An 18,707-nucleotide genomic window follows, 5' to 3' on the forward strand; every position below is an offset into this window, starting at 1 on the left:
GTTATTGTAGAATAAACATAATGGGATCTTATATTCCTTAACCCTCTTAGGCAGTCATGTAACTGAAGATGTGCTTTTGTAGTCTCAGGAAACCCACCCATTTATTCTCCTGTTTTTTTCAAATATATCTTTGTTCTATGCACAGGTCATTGTCATAAATATTTTACTGAAATGAGAAAGTAAACATATGTCAATAGTAGGCATATGACATTTTGATTCTTTTTTAAAGTAATAATATTGTGACATTTTTCCCTTCATTTAGAATTTTATCCTCTTTGAGATCAGGAAAATATATTCCTGAGTATCATTAAAATTGGGTCACCACCAGTATATTTCAAAATTGAAGTTAATACTAAGGGCATATGGAGTGTAATTGGACCATACCATATTGCCAATAATGATTTACATGGAAGAAGTCACATAGAAGACTTCATTAAGAACATGTATAATGTGAAAAGGAAGAAGACTGGTCATATGGCAATAGATAAACAGATGGATTACCCACAAGTTGCATTAATGTGAAGTATGAAAATATCCTAAAGAGGGCTTCCACAACATCAGGCATATTTTCATAGAGGATTTATAGACAGACACAAATAAAAATCATAAAAGATAAGAAAGCATAGATGATTGTGCTCTTCCTCATGGGGGGGTGGCCATGATGAGTTCCACATACCCATCAGAGTATAATTTGAGTATATTTACTTAGAAGCTTGGAGTGTCACCCTCTCCTAGTCAGATGCTTCATTGTGGTGTTGGGGTAACACTGAGTTCTCAAAGGCTATACCAGAATACATGAGCTTTGACAGGTTCACTCAGATTCTTTTGAGTATGAGCAAAAAATGAATTTGCATACTTGTTTGAGGACCAGCCTGCTTTAAGTTAAGAGAAGTTTATCACCTGCTTGACCACAAGGTGATGAATTATTTTTGTCCATAGAAGTTCTTGAAAATCATATATTAAATTGTAGCTTGTCAGATGTGTCTCCACACTTTAAAAATCACAAATCTTTGAAATATTAAATTATGTTATAGAATACACTATAATTTAATGGTTTTTACTTATTTCCTTTCCTATCGCCTGCTTTTTTTCCTTCATTTTCTTTTGTGACTTCTACTTTCTCCCTGCTTTTCTGTTCTCTTTAATTCCCCAGAGTGTCTCCTTTATCTTCTCGATTTCTTTCTTCTGAGATTAGGAGTTGGAAAAGCATTAATATATGTGATTATGTGGAAAGTGCCTATCTCCCTTTATGCTTCTTTAAGATTAAAAATGGCATTAAAAAACATTTCTCCAGGGATATGGTAGTTTGAATGGTGCTATTGTTTACTGGTCCAAAAATATCTTCCATAGTGACTCCATATTCTATACCTTTACTTTCCAAATTTATAGGAAAGAAGTTAGAAAAGAAAGTAAAAAAAGGAAAGAAGAGGGTTGAGAAAAGAAGAGAAATAAAAATTAATACGAGTAATGAGACCCTATCCCTAATTAATAAGTACTTCCATGCTCCCTAAATTATAGCCACATTTCTGAAAGCTGTTCAATATAGAACCATCACTGAACCTGAACCTGAACCTTCTCAAGTCCCCTGTCCCTTTATCATATCATTGATCTTGCCCTTCCAAGTTTCAGCTTGGGTCACTTCTGCCATCTGCTATCTTTATTCCTACATAAATTCTATTGTGTAAAGATGGAGAAAATAATGAAAATATGTTGACTAGATTCTCTAAAAATTTGTTATATAATGTTAGCTGGATCCTCACTATTGCAAGGCAATCTTTTATTTTGTCTTCCTAATTTATTGTCACTATCCAACTCACCACAACAGTTCTTCCACACCTTTTCATCCCTTCTCAAATTTCCCAGGGCTTCCTTTCTCCTGAACCTCTCACCTGAGAACCTCTACCTCATATTTTACTGAAAAAAGAAGTAATTTACTAAGTACTCCCTCTTTTCCCTTCTCACCTCACATCACCCAAAAACCTTCTTCTACTATCTCCTTCAGCCACACAAGGTGGCCTTTCTCCTTGCCCAAAGTAAACTCCTCAACTTGCACAAGTGATCTCATTCCATCCCATTTTCTCTGGTAGATTGGCTCTTCCACCATACCCACTCTTACTTATTCCCAGTCTCTTCCTGCTTACTGGGTACTTCCCTGCTGCCTACAAACATAGCTTTATCTCCCTTATCCTCAAAAAACCTTCTCTTGATCTATCTACCTCTATTTGCTCTCCTCCCATATTTCACCTCCATTTATGGCTAAACTCTTTGAGAAGACCGTCTACATTAGATGCCTCCATTTCTTTTTTTCTTTTTCTTTTATTCTCTTCTAACTCTTTGACTTCATCATTCAACTAAATCTGCTCTCTCCAAAGTTACTAATAGCCTTTTAATTCTCAAATCTAATGACCTTTTCTCAGTCTTTATTCATCTTGACCTTTCTGCAGGCTTTTGACCCTATGGGTCTTTTTTTTCCCCTTGTTACTCTCTTCTCTCTAGGTTTCCATGGCACTACTCTCCCCTGATTCTCCTACTAACCTGAACACTTCTCAGTCTTCTATGCTGACTTTTACATATTACTCCTGATATCCATAATAACCTATCCTGGGCCCCCTTCTCTTCTCCTTATCTGCTTTTTCACATGATGACCTTATCATTTTCTGTGGATTCAGTTATTATCTCTAATGCTAATGATTCCCAGATCTACTTAAACAGCACTAAACTCTCTCCATGTTCACCTCTCCAACTGCCTATTGAACATCTCAAAATAAATGACCCATGGAAATTTTAAATTCACCATGCCCCAAAACTGAACTTATTATTTTTCCCTGCAAACTCTCCCTTCTTCCTAACTTTCCTTTTACTTATGAGCGTATCACCATATTTCCAGTTTCTCAACCTTAGAACCTAAGTGTAAGGTTTCCCACTTTCTGGTACACCCTAACCCATCCCTCAATATCCAAAATATTTCTCCAAATTATAAAATACCAAAATCACACAGAAGAAAAAGATAGTTTATGTCTAAATACTCACAGGCAATTGCCAGCTTTGTGTTTTTCTACATTCCAAGTTTAGGTTTTTACCGAATGATATTCATTTTCTCATAATTCCCTAAATTGTGATGTTGCACATAAATTGTGTCATCAGATTCAAAGATCTGTGCCTCAGAAGAAAGTTACTTATTAGTACCTATTTGAGCTGTCAGATATATTTATACTTGGCAAGGTGGGAAGACATCATTTCTCTCATTGCCAGTTCAGAATCACTTTAACCTGTGGCACTATATCATTATGATATTTTCCTTTTCTTTTTTTAATGATGTCTTATCTTTTTTGTCAATTACATGTAAAGACAATTCTTAACAATCTTTTTAAAAATATATTTTGAGTTCCAAATTCTCTGTCTTCCTTCCTCACTCCTTCCCCTCCCTCTCCCTGAGATGGTAAACAATTAATACTGATTTTGCATGTGCAATTTTGTAAATCATTTTTCCATATTAGTCATTTTGTGGCAGAGAACCGGAACCAAAAAAATTGAGGAAAAAAATGAAATATAGTATGCTTTGGTGTGCAGTTCTTTCTCTGGGGTGACCAGTATTTTCAATGTAGTTCTACCATAGACCTTTAAGTACTGCATACTCATTATTCAGTTTCAAGTTTTGCTATCATAGTAAGGAATTCTATGGCAGCCAGTAGTGGCATCAGTGAGAATCAGCACGAAGACTTCCTTCTTATTTACCACCAAAAGAAATATCTTAGGCGTATGTATTTAGTTTCCTTCTTAAAGCTTTTTCAGATATTTCATTCAAGGTCTTGTCCTAAGATTGGAAATCAGTATCCAGGAACAATACATGCTATCTTTGTTTTTCATTCTTCCTTTCGTTTCACTTTCCTTGAAAATATAGATGACTTCTAGGTCCAAAGTAAGTTTGTCAAGTTCAAGGATAAGCATTTTCTGCTATATACTGTATCATTCGTAGACTCATGATTCATAACTAACAGTACCTAGAATTGACAGCAGATGGTGCCCCTGGTATTCTTACATGGGAAACAATGAAATGTTAAAGGATTTCAAGACTAAAGTTGGAGTCTTTCAGTTAAAGGTATTGTTTAAGTTGACCTGAAATTTATCAAACTTTGATTCTCCTTTAATTTTTATCTGAATACATTTTTTGGTTTTGTCATAGAAAAATAATGATAAGAATAGGCAACCTTTATATCACATTTTCTATGAGGAAGGTGCTGAACTAAGTGCTTTATAAATACTCTCTCGTTTGATCCTCACAACAACTCTGGGGGTAGGTGCTATTATTGTGTCCCCATTTTATAGATGAGAAAACTGAGGTAGAGGTTAAGGGTTTTCTCAAGGTCATACAACTTAGAAGTGGCTGAGGCTAAATTGGAACTCAGATATTCCTAAAAGGTTTTTATTGGGGTTACTTTGTCTCTTTATTGATGTTAGGATCTAGTTCAGGGATTCTTAACCATTTTTTGTGTCATGGATTCCTCTGGCAATCTAGTGAAGCCTATAGACCCCCTTCTCAGAGTAGTTTTTTTTTAAACTTAATTTTCAGTCTTAATTCCATTACAACCTTCCCTCTCCCCACCCCAACTGAAATGAAAAACCAAGAAAAGAAAAAAAAGTTACAAGTGTGAATAATTAAGCAAACAAATTTGTACAAAATTCACTTCATTCTTTACTCTGAGTCTATCATGTCTCTATATGGAGATGAATACTATATTTCATTATGAGTCCTCTTGAACCACTGTTGTTTCAGATGTGTTCATCAGAGTTCCTGTCTTTTAAATTTTTTTCTTTTTAGTACTATTGTTATTATATAAATCATGCTCTTGTTTCAGCTCACTTGAGTTTGCTTCAAGTCATATAAATTTTCCCACGTCATTATTTCTTATAGCACAGTAGCATTGTTACATATAAATATATATCATAATTTATTCAACCATTCCTCAAGTGATGGGGCATATTCTCAGCTCCCAATACTTTGCCACCATGTAAAGAGGTGCTATAAATATCTTTGTACATATCTTTGTAAATATCTTCTTCTTTGATCTCTTTAAGGTATAAACCTAATAGTGGTATTGCTAGGTCAAACAGTTAAATAGCTTTGGGGGCATAGTTCCAAATTGTTTTCCAGAATGACAGGATAAATTCACAGTTCTAAGAATTAATTATCAATGTACCTAGTATCCCAGTCTCTAACATTTTTCATTTTCCTTTTTTGTCAGCTTTGTCAATCTGATGAGTGTAAGGTAATTGTTTTAATTTGTATTTCTCTACTTTCATATTACTGATTTAGAACATTTTTTTACATGGCTATTGATAGCTTGGATTTCTTCCTCTGAAAACTGCCTCAGAATGACATTTCAAAGTGCATAAAATAAATATATTGATACATAAAATAAATTATCTTTTATTTCAGCTTTAAGGTTTTCAATTGTTCCCTCTTCCTTTTAGCATTTTTCACTTGTTTTCCCTTCTTCCAACTGGCCTTTATCAGTTCCATAAATCATTATGATCATTGGAGAGCAAATCTGAAGAATCATATTTCTTGGCAGCAGACCTATATTTTATTCCTAATTAGAGCTTTTGTTTCTGTTTTCTTTTAAAATTTAACAAAGTAAACAATTGAAAAAAACTTAACCTTTTGCCCCATATTAATAATCTGTCCCCTCACTTTTTTCAATTTTTTGTTGTTAGTTCGTATTTCTTTTTTCACATTTCAAAATTGTGACCCCAAGAATTTTAGAGCAATAACCTTCCATTGTAACAGATCCTTTCTTTATTAAAATTTTTAATAAACAAAAATCTACTTTCCTTTCTCCCTTTCTCCCTTCACCCTATTCCTATTGAAAAAGAAACAAAAACAAAACTCCTTTTACAAACATATATAGTCAAACAAAACAAATTATCACATTGATCATGTGCAAAGAATATCTCCATGTGCACTTAAAGTCCATCACCTGTCCCTTGGAAAGTGGATAACATTGCTTCATGATGAGTCCTTTGGAATTATAGTTGGGTATTGTGTTGATAAAAGTTCATCCATTTTTCACAATTTTTTGTCTTTATAGTTATTGATAGCTCTGCATAAATTATTCTCTTGGTTTTGCTCATCTCATTCTGCATCATTCATAAAATTTCAAAGATTTCTATAAAACCAGCTACTTCAGCATTTCTTATAGCACAATAGTATTTCATCATATTGGTATAACTTGTTCAGTTGCACCTCTGTTGATGGGTACTCCCTCAGCATCCAATTCTTTGCTATTGCAAAAAGCTTTTATATTTATATACATATGTACTTAGTGTATTCCTCTTCTCTTTCCAATTTATATATATATATATATATATATATTTACATATATATTTTATGTTTCTATTTCTATTTTATATTTATATGTACACACAAATATAATATATAATTTCTATATAATTTCTTCTATCCTTCTTCTTTTCCTCTTAGTGTATTCCTCTTCTCTCTTTCCATTTTATATATATGTATATATATGCTTATATATACCATATTTATTTTTATATTATATATATAATATTTTATGCATTTTATATATATATTCTTATCTAGTTCTTCTTAGAACTAATTCCTCCCTTAACCTATCTTCCTTTTGTTACCTCTTCTTACTTTGCCCTTTCCTTTGTGTTTCTTTTTTGAGTAAATTATATTTTTGTACTCATTTGTGTGCTTTTCTCTCTTTTGATCAATTTAGTTGAAAGTAAGTTTCCAGTATCACCCATTTAATCTTTCCTTTCTTCCTCATTTTTATAGACTTCTACTTGTACATTTCAATTATGTGAGATAATTTCTTCTATCCTTTTTTTCCTCTTAGTGTATTCCTCTTCTCTCTTTCTAAACTTCTTTTAAAATCATCAAAACATAACAGATCCACTCCCGTGTCTAATTAGACTCCCTCTGTGACTCCTGATGTTAATAGAGGGTCACATGTCTTCTCCCCATAATAGAATACAAAGTTTATCTTTGTTTGGTCTCTTGTGTTTTCTTGCTCATGTTTACATTTTTATGTTTCTCTTGTCATCTTTGTTTCCACTTCAAAGTTTTGATACAGCTCTGATCTTTTCATCAGAAACACTTAGAAATCTTCTGTTTCATTAAAGATCTATATTTTTACTACATAGCATTATACTCAGTTTTGCTGAATAAGTTATTCTTGGTTGTAAGCCATTTTGCTTTGACTTGTGGAACACTCATTTAAAGTGGTGACTGCAAAATTATGTATAATCCTGTCTGTGGCTCTTTAGCACTTTAATTCTTTCTTTTTGACTGCTTACAATCAAATCTGGAATATCTGGATTTTGCTTCTTATCTTCCTTGGAGCTTTCATTTTGGTATTTTAGGAGATAACCAATGAAATCTTTCTATTAACATTTTGCCCTTTAATTCTAAAAGATATAGGAATTTTTCACGATTTTAAGAAATATGATGTCTAAACTTTTTGTATTTTTGGTCATGACTTTAAGGTAGTCCAGTGATTCTTCAATTTCCCTTCCTTTTCCAGGTTAATTGTTTTTGCTATGTGATTATTTACATTTTCTTCTATTTTTTCTAGACTTTTGACATTGCTTTAATAGTTATTATTGTCTCGTGAAGTCATTATTTTTTATTTGGACCATTGTAATTTTAAGGGAGTTTGTTGTTTGGGTAAGAATTTGCTTCTCTTTTTACTAAGCTGTTAATTCCTTGCCAATTCTTTCTTCCATATTTTTCACTTCTTTTCCATTTTTTCCTCCCAACATCCTCTTTTAATTGGTAAAAATATGTTTAATTTTTTAAAAACTCTTTATTATTTTCCAGGAATCCTAGTTAAATTTATATTCAAGGCATGCTTTTCTCTGAAGTTTTGCTTATTACATATTTTGAAGCCATTCTCTTTTTCTTCTGTCTTGAGCTTTCCTGTCACAAAAGTAGCTCCTTCCAGTGGGACTTTTTTTTGATCTGTTCATTCTTCTAGCTTACTTCTTGACTTCAGACTGGATGTTAGGGCTTGGTTTTGCACATTTCCAATGAGCATGTCTGAGATAGTCCAGCTGCTACTTTCTTGGGGTACTGAGTGTTATATTATTCTAGGATTTCGGGGACAGCTCAGACTGAAGACCTGTAAACTTTCAGTTCTCATAAAGTTGTCTGATTTAGGACAATGTAGTCTGATTTCTGCCCCTCTCCATCTCTTCTCCCAAAGTTCTGCCCTTATAGTCCAAGTTTTGCATATTCCTAACTTGAGTTTTAGTTAGAATGCAAGGTCTGTGGGCTTGCCCCATTTGATCTTCCATTATACTACTGCTGAATACAATCACTTTCAGCCACCTTGACCTATCTACTGGTTCACAGATATGTGTACTCCCTTTTGGTCTGAAATTCTTACCCTGGTTACTCTGGTGGAAGACTTCAGATTGAGCTAGAAGCTAAGATTGCAATCCTGCTTCCACCTTTGAGGTCAGAGACAAAAATTTTGTTTGCTTCTGAATTTACTCTGTGTTTGGTATCATGTTTGGAGCCTATGACTGCTTTTCACACTGGAATATAGAGTAAAGTCATGGGTCCTCCTCAGCACAGCCTGGATCTGTGACCTAGAATTTGGTAGTGAGCAATAGAACTGCCAGATGCACCTATTCATCTTCCTTATACAAGTTTAGGCCTCACTCTCTTGGATTTGGGACCTCTTCTTGAACTGGTACACACGCTTTTCCTGACCTGGAATGCTCTGTCTCCCTTGCCAACCTAGGCTGAAAAAATAGTTCAGTATTATTTTTTCTTAAATTTCAAAATGAGTACTCAGTCTAGTGGTATTTTCTAGAACTGCTTAGAGGGCTTGTGGGAAAGAGCTAGCCTATATTTCTTCCTTGTACTCTGTTATCTTGGCTCAGCCTTCCAAAACAATTCCTATTTAGGAAACCAGTACCTTTTCACATTATATTTTTGATGACCCTTGCACCATTATTTTATGTTAATTATTAGAAGTATCTAAAACTTGTTCAAAATCCACTTTGATTGGCATTTCTCCATATTTTAGCTCTTAAGTACATGTTTTTTAAAAGACATTTTCTTGTATTCAAGCATCTTCAATAAGTTAGTCATTTGTCTCAGAGTTTATAAAGATTTTTCTTCCAAAGCTCATCTTAATTCCTTTCCAGTTCTTTCTTTCATTACTCTCACTTCTTGTCCAATTTTTTTCTTCCAGCCTTCTCGTTTCATTTATAAAAACACATGTAATTGTTTTTAAAAATTCTTATTTTCCAGGAATTCTAGTTGAACTTGTGTTTAAGGTATATTATTCTCTGAGGCTTTGCTTATTAATGTTTTAGAATCATTCTCTTTTTCTTTTGTAAAAAAACTATTTGATCTTAAAATTTATGGGGTTTTTAGTATATTAGGATTGCTGGTGACACCAAATATTCTTGAATTTATTTTTAGTTTATCAAATTGATTTTTATCTGCTGCTCTCTGCTGTCAAGACCAGATCTTATTAATCTTTATATGCTGTTTTTATCCTAAAATCTACAAAGGAGAGAAGTTCAAGTTTTAGTTCCCTATCCATCCTACATTTTTTCTTTATTTCCCTTAAAAATACTAGGCTTTTTGTTCTTCCAAATGAATTTTTTACTATTTTATTTAGGTCTGTAAAGTAACCAACCTCTTGATAGTTTGACTTCTAAAATTCATAAGTAGTAGAGTAGGTAATTCTGGAAGCGGTGTGTAGGCTTACTATGAATTTTCAAATATAAGAATGAAAAGAGCCTTTATTAAGTACCTTACTATTATGAAACACTCCACTAAAGGCTGAGAGGTCAAAAATGAAAGCAAAGATAATCCCTGCTTTGAGAAGATTATAGTTTAATTGGAAAAGACAATACATATCTATAGTTTAATTGGAAAAGACAATACATATCTATAGTTTAATTGGAAAAGACAATACATATAGGGAAGCAGTGGTGGGGGAAGGGGAAGGGAGGTAGTGCATTCTGATTTGGAAAGTGATCAGGATGGAGAAGAGAGGAAGATCCAAGAGAAAGTGTAGATTGACACACCCTTTTCTATAGTTGTGGCAAAAATGACTAGACAATGGTTTCATAACTGAAAAGGAAGCAAGATATGCACAGAGTACCTTGCAGAGTGGTAAGGCAACTGACTGAGAAGAAAGGTGGGGAGAGAAATAAAATAGAAAATAGTTGGAGAAGCTGGCTTGATATATTAGCCCATACCTGAAATAGCACAGGAATTCTAGAGCTAAATGGATTAAGCTTCCTCAACAAAATCTACTGGTCCAAGTGACCACATAATGGTAAGAGTGTAAAGTGGGAGAAAATGGAACTAGGAAAGCCAATTAAGAAGTAAATATAGTCAATATGAAATATAATGAGAATCTGAACTAAAATTGCAGTAGTAGGAATGGTAAGGAGGTGACTGATTTAAGAAATATTATTTGTGGTAAAACTGTTAGGATTTAGCAACTGATTAGATAGGAAGCATACTGGAGAAGGAAGAGTCAAAAACAAGCCTAGATGATAGTCTAATAGTGGTGTTATTAATAAAAATGGAGAAGTGAGAAAGAAGCGCATTTAAATGATATGAGATAATTTGATTTTTTTGAAACATTGAAATGTGCAAATAGATGGCAAAATGGGGCTACAGTACAATTAATGATATTTTTTCCACTAATATAGAGGAAAGCCTCAAAGCTATTTTCAGTAATCAAACGAACGCAAAGCTAGACATTCATTTTACATAACTGAATAGTGGAAAGGGGTCAGTTTTTAATTAGTTTCTCATTTGTATCATAGAAACATCTCACTTGCCCTATTTCCAATATATATTTGATTCTGTTGCTTCATTTTCAATGAAAATCCTGTAAACATCTTTCCTTTTGTCCTTATATTCAAATTCAGCCTTCTCATACATTTCTAAGGTTGTTTTTATTCTACTTTTAGCATTATAGCCATGACAAGATTTAATTTATTGATTGATTGATCACAGATCAATAAATATTTGTTTATTGCATAGTTAAACAAATCTGCCACCACCATATTATCTTTTGTAGCTCATTTGAAGTTAGCTTCTCATTCCATGCTCTTAGAGTTACTGCAGCTATATTTTCATTCAATAAAATATGTTCGCCTTTAAAATTTGGGCTCACCGAATATAACATTCTGTGGTGCTCTGTTGTTCAAAAATCTCTATCTTCTCATCTGTTTAGCATGTTTATGAAAGCTACCCAAATACATTATGGTCACTATAGACTTATACCTATACCATGGAGATATTAAGGGAAAGTTTTCCACAGTTTTACATGTGAAAAAATGAAATGTCAGATTATATTTACTGGTGATTTGAATGGGTTAATGATTAATTTAATAATCAAATTTGCCTATATTGATTTCCTAGTATACATAACACTAACTCTAATATTTAGCCTTTTCAAACCTAGAATATTCATATTTCCTATGCCCATTTTATAGTTTAAAAAATTGATTATTGAATCTTGAGTGAGAATCCAGAAAAACAACAGTTGGTTTGTTAATTCTACAATGTTGTTACAGAATGGAAACAGTAACAAATTTCTCTCTGCAGGTTAAATAGTATACTTCAAGTTATTCAAACTGGCATCACATCAATAATAACATCTAATGTTAACCTACTAACCTCATCCCAACTTAGTAGAGATTTCCTAAGAATCTAAAAAGAAAATATACTAGTTTTTCTTAGCTATAATATATCCTGGAAATGAAAAGAAAGCCTTTGAGAAACTTTTGTGTGTTATAAAAAACAATTGAATAAAAATCCCTAAATTTGGAGCAGTCATAGCAGGAAATCACCTATGACACATTTTATTCAGACCTGGTAATTATTTTATTTAACCACTTTAATCTTTAACAACATACTAAATTTGATTAAAATTTTTTATTGTATCTTTCCATTCATGGAATATATGCTTACAATTTTGTGTCCCCAGTAGAATGACTGCAAGCTCAGTGTTTGCCAGCACATAGCATAATACCTGGACTATAATAGCTGCTTAATAAATATTGACTATATAAATTAATATGCTTCTGACAGAATCCTTCCAGCAATCTATACCATTATCCCTAATATACTAGTCTTCTCAAGTCTTTGTTGTATACATTTACATTTCATTTATGGGCATTTATTAGCATATCAAGTTGGTTTTGTGAAAAGAGATTCCTTCTGTTTTTGCCTTTTCATAAAATTTAAACAGGTTTCTGGTATATTAGATAGAAAAATATTATGAAATTTGTTGTTTCCAAAACAGTCAGGTAATGTGAATGAGGCATATATTGTCAAACATAGCCAATGTATTAATTTGTTTTGATTAACTACACTTCTTTGTTATGAGGGAGTGTTCAGTGACAGTAAAGGAAATAAGAATTCATTTGGAAGTGGCATGAGTGTAACTAAAAATAGCATCAACAAAACGTATTTTTTAAAAGGTCAATAATGAAATTTTTTAAAACCCAAGTTTAGTAGAAAAGATACACAAAACATATGTAACATTAGAAATTCAAATTTCAATTAATCAATGAAGAAGATGTATTAAACATGTAATATGTACCAGGTACTTCACTAAACACTGAAATTACAAATGAAAAAGTAAGATAGTCCTTGGTCTTATGAAGCTTACATTTTGTTAGGGAATAATTTGTAAGTAGTTATGTCATGAATGGAGCACTTCACCTATGATTTTCCTAGTTAAATTTAGCTTATTGTTTAATATAATAATAGCCAAAGGAACTGTTACCAACGGTATTCAAACAACCTACCTTCAATTAATCTGTCCTGGAAAAACATTCTTTTCTTTTAAGTTTTTCCCATATAAGAATTTAATTTCCTAAAAATAAAAGATTAAGATAAGAAATTAAGACTTAGAAACTTAGACAATATAAATGCAGAATTCCTTTTTGAGCATTATTTATGTACATCACATAGTTTTAAATTTCGTAGCCATTTACCTGATTGAGAAATTTGCTTTCACTCTTCAAATGAGAAATCCTTTGTTAAATAGGATATCTGAAAAATGAATTAATCAAATCTATTTCCTATAGCTCAACAGTCTTTTAACTCAATTTACATTTCTAATGTATTATAGCAAAAATTTCTTATTATTGATTGACTTTAATAAGCTGAATGCGAATTTCTATTTCATTGCTTATGTTTTATTTCCTTTGTACCTTCTATCTTAACTGAAGGGATAAATGAAAATTGTCATTTTCCCTTTTCCTCCCAAAATCATCTATTCAAATTAATATACACAGTTCGTAGAAAACAGAGACATAGAAAGAACCTCAGTACATACTTTAAAAAATGAGTTATTAATATTTTCTACTCCGTATCATCAGAGCCATCCTAAATTTTCCCACTCACAGAGCCTTCCCATTCAAAGCTCTTTTTAGAGAGGGAAAAAATAACTAGCATAACTGATCAATGTGTTGTAAAAGTCTGAAAATATGGACACTGTGTAACATTTATGGACCTCCTACCTACAAGAGGAGTTAGGTTTAGGGGTATCCTTTCATATCTTTTCACTCAAGTTCTACATTATCTTTATAATTTTGTAACATTCACTTTTGATTTTTTTGGTATGTAGTTCTTTCCAGGTATGTTGTTAGTCATTTTGTATATTGTTTTCTAGGCTTTGTTTATTTCATTCTGCATCAGTTAATTTAGATCTTTCCATGCTTCTCTCTTCATCACACACATCATTTCTTACAACACAGTAATATTCTATTACATAGATTATTGAGCCATTCCCCAAGTGATGGACATCTATTTTGTTTATATACAGTAGTGTGTTTTCTTTTTCAGTTTTTGAGAATAATTTCTAGAGTATGAATACTAATTGTTCTTTAAAAGTTTGTTAGAACTCTTCTGTGTTCCATCAGGACCAGGAGTTTTTTTTTTCCCTTGGTAGCATTCTTTACACCTAGATCTATTTCTTTTTCAGAGTTTGAGTTAAAAAAAAAAAGATCTCTATCTGGTCTTATTACAACTTAAGGTATTTTATATTTTCGAAGGTATTGTATTTGTTTTGCATTTTCAAATTTGTTAACATGTCACTGTAACATATATAACTATGTTCTGATTATCCTTTTTATTCTGTTTGTATAAGTATATGTAGCTCACCTTGCTCATTTGCTATTTTATTTATTCAATTTTCTGCCCTCTTTTTAATCAATTTAATCAAAAAATGTAATCAATTTTTCAATTTTACTCATCTTTTCAAAGAGTTTAGCTTTTAGTTTTATCATGTTTGTGGTTTTTGTTTCCAATTTTATCTATTTCCCTTCTAATTTTTAGTATCTACTATTTTGTGTTTATTTTAGGTTTTAATTTCGTTGGCTTTCTAGTTTTTAAGTGCATAGTTAATTCATTAATCCTTTCTGTTTTGTTAATGTATATTTGTAAGGATATGATTTTTTTTCTCGACGATTGCTTTAGCTGCATCCCAGAAATTTTAGTATGTTGTTTTATCATTATCATTTTCTTTTACATAGTTACTAGTTGTTTTTGTAATTTGTTCTTTGACTCACTTGTTTCTTTTTTCTTTCTTAAAAAAAAAAACTCTTATCTTCTATCTTAGAATCAATACTGTGTATTGGTTCTAAGGCAGAAGAGCAGTAAAAGCCAGTCAATAGGATTTAAGTGATCTGCCCCAGGGGTCACACAGCAAGGAAATATCTGAGGCCAGATTTGAACCTAGGACTTCCTGTCTCTTGGCCTGGCTCTCAATCCACTGAGCTGCATAGCTGTTCCACAAGAATTCATTTTTAAGTCTCCATTCAATTCTGTATATTTTGTGTTGTGTGTCTGGTCTTCTGTTCCACAAGAATTCATTTTTAAGACTCCATTCAATTCTGTATATTTTGTGTTGTGTGTCTGATCTTTAAACTAAACCAATTACTATTCTTAAGGATATATATATGTATATATAATTTGGTTAATTGCATATTTTCTTTTTTATTTATCTTTTTGTTAGATTTATCTAAAATTAAGAGAGGAATATTGAAGTCTCTTACTACTATTGTGATACTCTTTACATGTTCTTGTAGCCCAGATATTTCCTTTATGAATTTGGATACTAAGGCATTTGGATAGTATAAGTTTCTTACTGACATTGGTTTGTTCTCCATGCTTTCTGAAGGATTTTAGAAGGGTCCTAAGATGACCTTTTTTAAAAGAATTATTTTTTCCAGATCTGTAATTTCATTAGTATAAGGATACCACATGAGCAAACTCCCTCTACTAGTGCAGGTCAGTTCAGCATTTATTAAGTGTCTGCTCTGTGCAAAGCACTGTACTAAATGGTAGGAATTCAGAGAAAGGCAACAAACAGACCCTGCACTCAAGAAAATCACAACCTAATGGGGAGATCAATGCCTTATCTGCAATAATATAATCTTAGAGAATTGCCTAAGGCACTAAGAGATGAAATTACTTGTTCACACCTCATCACATTGCCATGAGGTGTGAAAGACAACTTTGAACCTAGATCTTCTTGACCCTAAGACACTTTATTCACTATAACCAACATATATCTCATAAGCAACTATATCAAACAAAGCATTTGGGATGATGTTGAGGATGGTGATGACAAAAAAATGGCTAGCATTTATATTGTGCTTTAAGGTTTACTAGGTATTTTACTAATATTATCTCATTATCTGATAGGGAGGTGCTATTATTACCACCATTTTACAGAGGAGGAAACTGAGGCAGACAGAAGTTAAGTGACTTGCTGAGGGTCACTCAGCTAGTAAGTATCTGAGACTGAATTTAAACTTGAGTTTTTCTGACCACAAGTCCAACACTCTATTTGCTGAGCTATGTAGCTGCCCCCAGAAGACAAAAACACTTGAACTTGGATCTTCATGCTCTCTCAGTGAAGGCACTATGTTAAGAATTACCATTATTTATTTAAAACAGAAAGTTAAAGCATACAGCATGATTAGTGGGTCTATTTATTGTACAACTAGTTTCTCTTAGACATACCTCCAAATCAGTTTTTTTAAATATACATTTTGTGTAAGAATATTTGGTCAAATGTATTTTTCTTGAGAGAAAGAAAGAGAGAAAATATATATGTATTTGTGTGCACATGTGTGCATATGAAAAGAAGAGTCATATGTTTGATGGACTGTTCTACAGTGCCAGATAGATTTATAACTCATTATTTGTGTTAACTTTAGAAGAAGAATGGGATAGTGGATAGTATACTGGGCTTTAAGTTTGAAATCCCTAGGTTCAATAGTCAAAGACTTATTAGCTTCTCTGAGTATTAGGCAGTTCTTAATAAGTTTATAGATGAGTTGTTACCCACATTCGTGGAGGGAATTCCTTTATAGCAAATCAGATTCTTGAATTACAGATTCATTTACTTTTACATGATTGGAGATTACTGTACTATTAGTCATCAACTTTCTTGTGACCTAGTATTCCAAGTTCGTTATACTTTTCTCTAGTCTCTTATTTTAAGAAAAGAAAAAACTTTGAACCTGTGAATCTGCCAATATTGTATTTTTATGATTTAAAAAGACAAGTTTCTCCTTCCATCTTTTTTATATTCAAAGATTTATAGCTTTTATTATTGCCTTAATAAGAAAACAGTAGAATTACCCAAAAGAGATCTTTCTGGTATTTATATTATTACTATGACTTATTCTGTTCATACTATTCCATGACTAATAAAGACAGCCTTGGAAACAAAAGAGCTATTCATTTAGGCAGTTACTCCCTTGGAAAAATCTGTATTCTTTATGGACACAAGAAGAGATAGAAATAAATATTTTTTCCTATTCTGAAATATTCAGGGAATGATTTGATTCTTCTAGGTTACATTATGTGGGGAAATAAAAATTCAAAGCTCCTTTTTGAAAGGATCTACTTTTTCCTCTACATTTGTGAATTATTTGAAGTTTTATCTGTTAGAATTAATGGATAAAATAGAAACTCCCTAGTCAAGCATTAAAAATCCTCTGTAATCCAAATCTAACCTATCTTTTCAATCATATTTTATATTATACTCTTTCACATTTATTTTTTATCCAAGCTGGACTCGGAGCTGTTAAGTGAACTAAAAACACCATCTCTCACCCCATATGTACTCTTCCCAGTCACCCTTTGTGCCTGAGATGTGTGCTATGGCCTCATCTCCACTGGTCTCATCTTTGCCATTTCATCTACACATTTTAGAATTCTTCAAGATTTAGTCTAGATACTACCATATCTGTAAAGCCTGCTGATATCCCCTAATTTTTAGTGCTCTCTCCTTATCTAATTATCTATAATTTAAGTATCACTATGTAAATAGCTCCCAGTTAATATCATCCCCTCAAGAGCAAGGACTATTTCATCTTTTTAAATTGTATCCACAAAACCTAACACTTTGCCCTACGCATAGTCAATATCTAATAAGTAGGTGATGAAGTTTAATTGAATTTAGCCATTCATTTTTAACTAGACACTTCAGAGCCCTTTTAAAAATTATAAATCTGAAAAAGAAGACATTCAAAGATTCAAATAAGGTTGTAGAGTTTCTAAGGCAAGGATTCTTAAAGTTTTTGTGTCATCTGGCAAAGCCTAAAGACCCCATTCTTAAAATAATATTTCAGTTCAATGACACTGACCTTCTTGCAGTTTTACTCCATCTTATAGCTTTGTGCTTTTTCTCTGGCTATTCTCTAGGCCTGGAATGTTCTACCTCATTTCTGCCTCCTAGCTTCCTTTAAGTCCCAACTAAAATCCTACCTTCTATAGGAAACCTTTCCCAATCCCTCTTAATTATATTACTTTCCCTCTGTTAATTATGTCCTACTTCTGTGTTTAGTTTGTTTGTTAAGTATATATTTGTTTGCTTATGGTCTCCCCCTTTAGACTGTGAATTTCCTGAGGGCTGAGACTGTCTTTTGTCTCTTTTTTTTTTTGTATCCTCAGTGTTTGGCACCTTGTAGGTGCTTAACAAATGCTTATTGACTGATTAAATGCATAAAATAAAGCATATACATAGGAAACCAATTATATTGAATTATAATTACAATTTTTTAATTTTAGGAAAACAAGTTCATGGACCTCAAGTTAAAAACTCCTGCTCTAAGGGATGTTGTTATTTAGTAATTTCTTTCATGTCTGACTCTTTGCAACACCATTTGGGGGTTTCATGGCAAGATACTGAAGTAATATGCCATTTTCTTCTCCAGCTCGTTTTACAGATGAGGAAACTGAGGCAAAAAAGGGTTAAGTGACTTGCCAAGAATCACTCAACTAGTAAGGGTCTGAGGCCAGATTTGAACTCAGGAAAATGAATCTACCTGACCCCAAGTCTGGCACTCTAGCCACTGTGTCAACTAGGTACCCTAAAAGAACAATAGCCTTTATGTAGTCTAATACTAGCCTCTAATAATATATCAAATATAAATGAAATATTTGTAAAATTACAAAAGATGTTCCCATTTATCATTTTATTTCAAGTTGGTTAACTGAACCACAAATTAGAAATTTACCTTAATACTTGTTAGTAAGATGGGTACTAGATTTCACTAAAATTGATGAACTCTCTAGCAAGTTATTTTAGAATAGTCATACCACAAATACTGAATAGTTAACTTGAAACTGAAGGCTTTATTTAATTCAATATATTCATTACTTTATT

The 18,707-nt window shown here is 32.4% G+C and overlaps 1 protein-coding gene across 1 annotated transcript in view; it reads left to right on the forward strand.

Annotated features, from left to right (window-relative positions):
* The window catches only part of TTC23 (tetratricopeptide repeat domain 23), a 92,087-nt gene that overhangs the window by 28,850 nt on the left and 44,530 nt on the right, over positions 1–18,707 (forward strand). The window lies entirely within an intron of this gene.

Source organism: Gracilinanus agilis, chromosome 2 (assembly GCF_016433145.1).
Source record: "Gracilinanus agilis isolate LMUSP501 chromosome 2, AgileGrace, whole genome shotgun sequence".
NCBI lineage: Eukaryota > Metazoa > Chordata > Mammalia > Didelphimorphia > Didelphidae > Gracilinanus > Gracilinanus agilis.